Source organism: Alosa sapidissima, chromosome 3 (genome assembly GCF_018492685.1).
Source record: "Alosa sapidissima isolate fAloSap1 chromosome 3, fAloSap1.pri, whole genome shotgun sequence".
NCBI lineage: Eukaryota > Metazoa > Chordata > Actinopteri > Clupeiformes > Clupeidae > Alosa > Alosa sapidissima.
In genome coordinates, this window is record NC_055959.1 from 13,918,965 (window position 1) to 13,927,631 (window position 8,667).

Consider the following 8,667-nt stretch of genomic DNA (forward strand, 5'->3'; position numbering starts at 1 on the left):
CCTCCTCAGCGGCTACGGTGGTGGTGCGGCAAAGAACCAAAACGCCAAATGACTGCAAAAATAAATTAGTTTACCTCGAATATAACAGCTGGGTGCAACTTGTGATTTAGGAAGTTTTTAGATGGAATGCAATCTGTCTGTACAAGTTTGTATCAGCCTGCCTAGCGTTCTGTATAACCTACTCAAATACATGGATTCATACATTTCAGGTCAGCTTCAGGACATTTCATGACTCAGACTGAAGTGCAGGGGATCACTATTAGAAAGACCATCTATAAATACTAGGCCTATGGCAAGTGAAATAATAATAATAAAAAAAAAGGTTCAGAATCACAAATAGCTAAAGATGTCTATAGACGAGTTGACAATGCACAGTTTATTTAGCAAAGGAATACCAATTGAAATAGAAAACTATAAAGTAGCAAATCTAGGAGAGGTAGCCTATAACTTACAAAGTCTAACTTTTTGACAGGGCCGTCAATTTTACACAACATATAAAGTATTACCGAGAGAAAGGAGAGAGAGAGAGAGAGAGAGAGAGAGAGAACACTTGAGAAACACTTTGAAACAAACCATTTATAAATTACGTATAATTTAATTCTTTGAGCAGTTATGATAGTCAGAAGTTGCTGTAAAAAAAAGGCGCAACAGCGCCAAATGGAAAATGCTCAGGATGTCCAGCTGCGATTTCTAAAAAAAATCCCTGATATAATTCGTAAGTTTGATCAACGGTGTCCTCCCTCTTTCACTTCTTATTCGAATCTTTCTATAAAACCACATTGGTGGAGATGGAAGACAAACCACAAGAAGATCGACTGGATCTACAACCACACAACCAGCAGGTATGGTCATGCTTACAACCGGAATAAAAAAAATAAGCTATTACTTTTATGAAATATGCAGTGTAATGGTATGGTGTGTGTGCTCCTCCTTTTCAGTTGAAGCATCGTTGACCTACAGACAGAATGGCACTTCAGAGCTGCTCCTGGTTGACAATCATTCTATGCTTTGCGCATATCAACGCAGTACCCATAAAGCCTACATGCGGACTACAGAGAAGATTGGTAGACCAATCCTACAGCCTTCTGGAAAGCGTGGTAAATTAAAGCGTAGGCTATGAGCAAGGCTTTAATGTTTTCAGTGGGCCAATCACGCAGTGACGATGTCATTCCGCTTTATCTCGCAGGGTGGTCGCTTTCCTGTGGAGTGCCTTGATCACTATCGTCAGATTACGTTCCCATCCTCTGCATTTAACACCTCTGAGGCTGCAGATGTGAGTGACATTCTTGAAAAGTAGCCTAATTGGTGTGGCTGCAGTGGATACCGTAGCCTAACTAAATACCCGCGTCTCATCTTTTTTACAGAATGCTGGTGCAGAGAAGATGGCTTATGAAACTCTCAAATTGATCGACACTTTGTTTGCGAATGACTCTATGCCGACCAGCTGGAACAACAACCTGGAGGATTTTCAGAGTTTAATTTATCGTCAGATTGAGGAGAGCAGATGTGTGAGTGAAACAGATAAAACAGTGATTACAAAGACAGCTAATTCTAAGTGTTTTCTTTAATCTGAATTTGACATTTCTTCTTAACCAGATTATGAGCAAAACACATTCGTCCCTGAATGATTTCCAGGATAGAAATACTGCACTGAAAACGTTCTTTGACAAAATAGCAAACATTTTGACAGAGAAGGTGAGGACTGGAACCGTTCAGCAATATTATCTTCTTTGTCGCATAATAGCCTATTATCAATAATTAATTACTATGTTCTTTTCAGGAATCCAGTATTTGTGCGTGGGAGGTGGTTCGACAACAGATATTGTCCACACTCAGATTTATTCTCCAGAGCTCCAACTACCTTTTATAGGCCAAAATCTGTGTAATTTATTTAACCTATTTATTATTAATGTACGTATCTATGTATTTATTTATTAATGCACACAATATATTTTGAACTATAGGCCTACATCTATATGTGTTACTACTTACTTGCACTGTAACTTGATAAATAGCTTTGATTTGATTGATAGGCCATCTGTATTTTTATTTATTTTTTTACCACACCTATATGCATAAATGCTATTTATTCAAACTATCTTTCCAAATCAAATAAATATGGAAAATATACGTTGTTTCGTTGTTTCTGATGTAGCCTATGTGGATCCTTTGTTGGAACATTGATTTTCTGCAGACAGCAGAAATGGTGGAAATTGCAAATCTTTGCAGGGCCCAGAGCCTCGCAATCAGTTTTTTCCTTGCTACCGTCGTCTTTGCGCTTGACTCTGCAGCTTCAGCTAGACTGTAAATAAAAACGCCAAAATAAATTCAACCTTGAATAATAAATTCCAAAATAAATTCAACCTGGTAAAAAAAAAAAAGGACAACAAACTTTTAGCTGAAACTAATTCTTAAGGACAAAAAAATCCCTCAAAAACTATTAGGCCTAGGCTAATCTTTACAAAATCACACGTGCCACAATTATTGGTGCTGTAGGCCTAGTGGGCAATGGAATGACTACATGACGTAGGCAAAGAGAACCTAGCCTAAACATAAGCTCCAGGAACCTCCGGGAAGCTCAACCATTGTTTCAGTTTCGATTTCCGCTTTCAATTTCCACTTACTGTACCTCATTGAGCACATAAGGAGTAGGCTATGCTATTAGCCAAGTGCTCCTCTCCTTACGAGTGCAAACCAATCTGTTGTAGTCTGGATCAAGGTCCTCACAAACTCTCCCCCCGGAAAGCTACATAATCTGTACTGGTTATCAGATATTTTTTCTTTTATTAAAATTAATTTATTATTTAAATGACAAATCCATAACAATGGACTGTCTACACATAGGCCTACATCTGATTCTTCTGTCATTGATTTTTATTTTAAAAAGATGAACTAAAGAATCAGGACCTCCCACACCAAAATAGGCTACAAGTTATTCCACCAGAGTGTGTCAGACTTCTAGGCCTAGGCTGGGTTTGGTAGAATTTGGTATATTGTTTAGGCCAATTAACTTTTCACTCATTAGGCTAATGCGAAGTTTAGCCCTTGGTCAATGCTGTGTTTACCTCAGTGGTACCCCAACTTTTTCCGCCATTCTCCACTTTGGAGTTGAAAGTAATTGTAGTGAATAATTACTTAATATTAATCTTAGACTGGCAAACTTCAGGAACACTCAGGAATCAGGTTTAGCAGAGAGGGTAAAATGATCTATGGTCTGGAGGCCATGGCACAAAGGCCATGGCCTCGTGTTGGATCAACCTCTCTCTCTCTTCTTCAGTTCTCCATGTTCTAGTTCTTAGTCTTAATCACTTTTGTATGGGTTAAACAAAGAAAGAAATTTGGCGCCAAAACAAGCCAACATGGTTGGTTCTCCACTTGGCATCAGACACACCTACTCACACCTACTTCACACCTATCTGAATAGCATGAGGAGAGATATCTTATATATCAGAAATATCACTTATAGAATGTTCCAAACATTCTCACAATCAAATCCTTACTGAGACTATTACAAAGACCTTACAATCAATCCTTGTACTGAGACTATTACAATGATACCAAACATGAATACATTTACATTTCATAACACATGGATACATTATATCAAGGTAACATCCTTTGTCTTGTGGATCTGATAGCCCTTAGAACCAGTACATTAGCATTTCATTGGGAGAGGGGAGGGTGTCTTTGTTTTAAAGCCAAAAGGGGCCACATGGCTAACTGAAACTAGTCTAGAAATTAAATTATTAATTTTAACCGTAAAAATTATTTCTATCAGAGTGTCCCACCTTACCCCATCACGTCAGCTAAATGATAACGTTAAAATATTATTTCTGCATTGTTGTTCCACGTTATTCCCCATCTCGGACCCTGGATGTGATGTTTTAATTGTGTAGGCCAACCAATAACTGACGAGATGCGCGTTCAGGAGAGTTTCAATTGCATGGGAGGGAGGAAGGAGTAGTGAGCTATAGCTCTCTGTTCTGTTTGAATGTCAACATAAGTGACGTTACCCCACCATCGCTGATACACCTTTAAACTAGAGCGGTAGCGAATCCAATGCCGAGTTTGTGACCGAACCTCGAACAGCTACCATGTGACATTATAGCCTACTGTGCTGCAGTTTGGTTAATGCCAATGTGTTTGTAGCGTTGCTACTTGTACTAGCTTAACTACATTTGTCAGTAGCTTGGCAGTAACGTTGCTATTTACAAAACCAAGTAACTTTTCAGTAGCTAAGCTCTTTTATTGATCAAGTAGCGCAGTAGCATCCTCTATGAGGCGCCCCCTAGACCATATATCAAGAATAAAAGGATACAAGGATACAAGGAAGTTTATCGTCACATAAAGTATGGTAGACACAGCATACTTCACAGCAAGTATGTAGAGGAGGCTTACTGTAGCAAGCAGTGTTCTGTATGTATGTGAGGTGATGACAGTGATGATGTAAGTGTGTGTGTTTTTGTGTGTGTGTGTTGGGGATGGGGGTGGGGTGGGGGGTGGGGGCAGAAAGGCTAGGCAATCAAGGACATGGGTAGATAGATGGAGAAATCAAAAATAATAAATAAAAAGTTCTATGGAGATGTGCAAAAGTTGGAGAAAGTCAGATATGTGTGTGTGTGTGTGTGTGTATGTGTGTGTGTGTGTGTTTTGACGTGTGATGAAATAAGAAAATAAATAAAAGGTCTGTAGCATAGGGAGAGGGATGTAAAAGTGCTAAAAGTCATGTAGGTGTGTGTGTGTGTGTGGGGGGGGGGTCATGAGTGCTGAGGAGTGAATGAGTGCAAAGTCAGTATAGTGTGAGTTCAGAGTTGGGAAATGTTTGAGAGTGCTGAGGAGTGAATGTGTGCAAAGTCAGTATAGTGTGAGTTCAGAGTTCAGATGGCCTGGGGATAAAAACTTCTCCTGAGTCTCTCAGTTCTGGCTTTGTGACTACATAGGCGTCTTCTTGATTTCAGCGGTAGTAATAATCCATTGTTAGGATGAGAAGAGTCCTTCAGAATCTTTTGGGCTCTTAGGAGTACTCTTTTGGAATAGATATCTTGTAGAGCAGGGAGTTGAGTTCTTATAGTACGTTCAGCTGAGCGCACTACTCTCTGCAGAGTACTACAATCTCTAACTGTGGAGTTCCCATACCAGGTGATGATGCTACCAGTTAGAACACTCTCAACCGCTGAAGTGTAGAAGGCCTTCATGATGGATGTAGAAACTTTGAATTTCCTTAGCTGACGAAGGAAGTACAGTCGTTGTCTGGACTTCTTCAGAACATATTGAGTGTTAACAGTCCATGTTAAATAGGTCACATATATGCACTAAATTCTTATACATGCACTACTTTTACTTGCATATGTACATGAAATGCTTGCGCGCACACAACTTTTTCTTGCACATACACTACGGTTTCTTTCACATGCCAATGAAAAGCTTGCACATAAAACAATTCTGTCTTGCACATCCACGTCAAAAACTCACACACATATTACATTTACTTCGCACATACACCATTTGTCTTGTACACACACACACACAAAGCCTACTTCGTGCACACACACTAATTTTACTTTGCATGTAGGCCAACTATTACCCTCCTCGAAAGCTAATTTCTCCTGTACATTTCTGACATTTCACACATAACAGCGTTTCCCTGCAGCCATCAAACACATAGGCTAAATTAGGAAAACAGGATGTTTCTGTGTCGACGACAACACGCCGGGTACAAGCGCATGTGTAGGTATAGGCTACCTAGCGTTCATGGGCTTCGGAAAAACCTTTTTCCCAATGATGATGAAAACATCATCATTCCGTATCATTTTCGTCACGTAATGTGTGAGTCAGAGGTCGGAAACTGGGGTTAGATTTTACTAACAGAGTTGCCCATTTAGGGGCTCGTCATCACTTTTGTTGTTACGTTGTAGTTAATTTGAAGTCCATGTGGCCTTTCATGTCCAACAGTTTTAATGTGAACTTGGGAATTTGCTGTTTTTGTCACTTGAAAGCTGCATATCTTTCTTTCAAGCGTCTTGCACTATATTTTAAGCAAATACAGTTGTTTATTTAGGATTAGTGAGTGTATGTTTTAACCTTTGTGTGGCATCCGTGTTTGTCACACATTCCGACGGCAAAGCATATGAACACTTTCTGTGGGAAAAACAAATTAGCCATGGGGGTGGTCCTTTCATTCCCAAGTGCCATGAATGCACCAATACAGATTAATGTTCACGGTGACGACACATCATAGACAGCGACACACACACACACACACACACACACTGGAGGGAAAAGACAGAATGGCAGAGAACCCAAGATCCGTTGAAGAGCATGAACATGTTAGACCATGGCCATACCTTCAAACGTAGGCTACATCACTTCAGAGATTCGAGATCAACGAAAATAAATATTTTTTCAGATGCCTTCTGTGTAGCCTAATCCAAAGAAAAAAGTTCCTGTCGATGTCAACACAAACATACGAACACAATTTCAGTGGAGTGTACTACGAACCTCGATTAGTGGGTTAGCGAGGTATGTTGCGCTCAAAGCCAGGGTATGCTGTGACACGAAAGTGGTTCAGTTTTAGCGTCGCTGTATCACCATGGTATCTTATGCTGTCAACCAAACCTCAGGAGCAGGTTATCAGCTAAGATTCCGGGTTAGATTGGCTACTTAAAGCACTAAGCGCAGCTCCCTAGCCCCTCCTCTGACAATGGCGTCACCATTCGTAGGTATTCCCGTGGATCTCGGTGCACGCATCGTTCAAGGGTCCCTCCGGAGACAGAGAGTGTTTCGGGACAGATCCGATCTTTAAGCATTGCCTGAGGATATTCTTTATGACAGATACAGGTTCTCATCAGAGGGTATTCGCTATTTGATCGCTCTTGTTGGACCTTATGTAGGTAATGCCACAAAAAGAAGCTGTGCACTTACTGTTGCGCAGTGTGTCTGTGTTTAACTGCGTTTTTTTGCCACAGCAACATATTTACATGCAGTTGGTGATGCGGAAAATCTAAGCAAAAACACGGTGTGCCGTGCAATTCAAAAGGTTGTAGCTGCACTCAATAAATTATTAGACGTGTTCGTGGCGTTTCCTGGCTTTTTGCCCTATCAAACCGTGAAGGAAGGATTCTATCAACTTTCAGGTGATACAAAACCACTAAATGTGTGGCGGTAGAGCGTCAGTCTTGAATGTGTGCGTGCGGAGTTCTTTCCTCAAGCATTAGGCCTATGTACTGTACTTATGTGTAGGGCTTGAATAGTCCATATTATTGTATAGTTATTCGCTAAAAATCATGGAAGTATGGCCAGTGTGGTGTATATAGCACGTGTTTTTTTTAACGTTCTATTCTCTCATCCATTTCCAGGATTCCCCAAACTCAAGTATTAGGCTAGATCATGTGGGATGAGCAAATGCATGCAGGTACTAACGTTGTACTGGCGCTTCATAATATCCAGACTATGTAAAAGAAATGCCATTTGCAGATGACTTGTGACCATCAGCTGATGGTAACCAGTGTGGACGCCAAATGGCCCGCGTATTTTCCGGGAGTCTAGTCTTTGCCGTCAGTTCCAGCAAGGTGTGCCAATTACACAAGAACACTAACTCTAAATGTGGAGTAACGCATTAACCACACCGTGTTCTCCCCCTTTAATAGGCCGTTACGATGGATTACTCGTAGGGGACAGGGTATGCCTGTATGCGGTTCCTGATGACTCCGTACAGTGACCCACAGAGTCGGTCAGAGGGCCGCTTCAACAGGGCCCTCAGCACATGCAGGGTGAGGATTGAAATGACATTCGGAATAATCAAGTCCCTGCCTCCGGGGCCTGAGGGTGAAGCCAGAAAGAGCCAGCCAGATCATTACTGCATGTGTGGTGCTTCATAACATTGCCAGTATTAGGAAGGAGAGAACCCCTCATGTGCCATTGGTGGCTGATGACGTTGTGGACCCCATCACAGTAGACCATCCCACAGGAGTGGCCGTCAGACAGGCGATCACCAACCAGTTTTTTGGATAGTGTGGGCGACTCAAAACTTTGGTCGCCGAGAGGCTGAGTAGGGGAGACTAACTTGCCCGACGCGCTGTTCAATAACTTACAGTAGCGATAAAGTTAAGTTCCTTTATTGTAGAAAACAGTCATCTCCAGAATATCCAACACAGCTCAGTATCAGTTCATGAACGTCAATAAATCCAGTTCTTAAAATCCACAAGTTTCATGTATTCCACAACAGCTTATTCCATTCAACAGTCATCAAAATGCGATCAGCAAAAAGTAAGGCTTCCCCCATCACCCCCTCTCTGTTCATTCACAAAAACACCTAGCAGGTAATATTATGAACCTTGCCGCCACCAACACCACGTGACCCAATTATCGTGAGCAACCACAGGTGCATAACACAGACGTCATCTGACCCCAACAGATAGATTTTTGATTTAATTTGCATAGGTGAATGTTCAATATAATTTAGGTGTCCTCAGGGAAGGAATTAGTGCTTTTTCGTTGCTTTCTTTCCTTTGTTTTGTGTGTTGAAGAAATACAATATATAGAGAAATACATTTGTTCATACATTTGTTCTTTATTCGCTCATTCACGCATTTGCTGAACGTAGAAAAATAACATTATTTCAGAGGGTCAGTCTGGCTCAACCAAAGTCAATCTAGGTCCTAAACATCA

The 8,667-nt window shown here is 41.0% G+C and overlaps 1 pseudogene; it reads left to right on the forward strand.

The window, feature by feature from the left end:
• The first annotated feature begins 788 nt into the window (after positions 1 to 788).
• LOC121704894 lies at positions 789 to 8,010 on the forward strand (annotated as a pseudogene).
• The last annotated feature ends 657 nt before the right edge of the window (positions 8,011 to 8,667 follow it).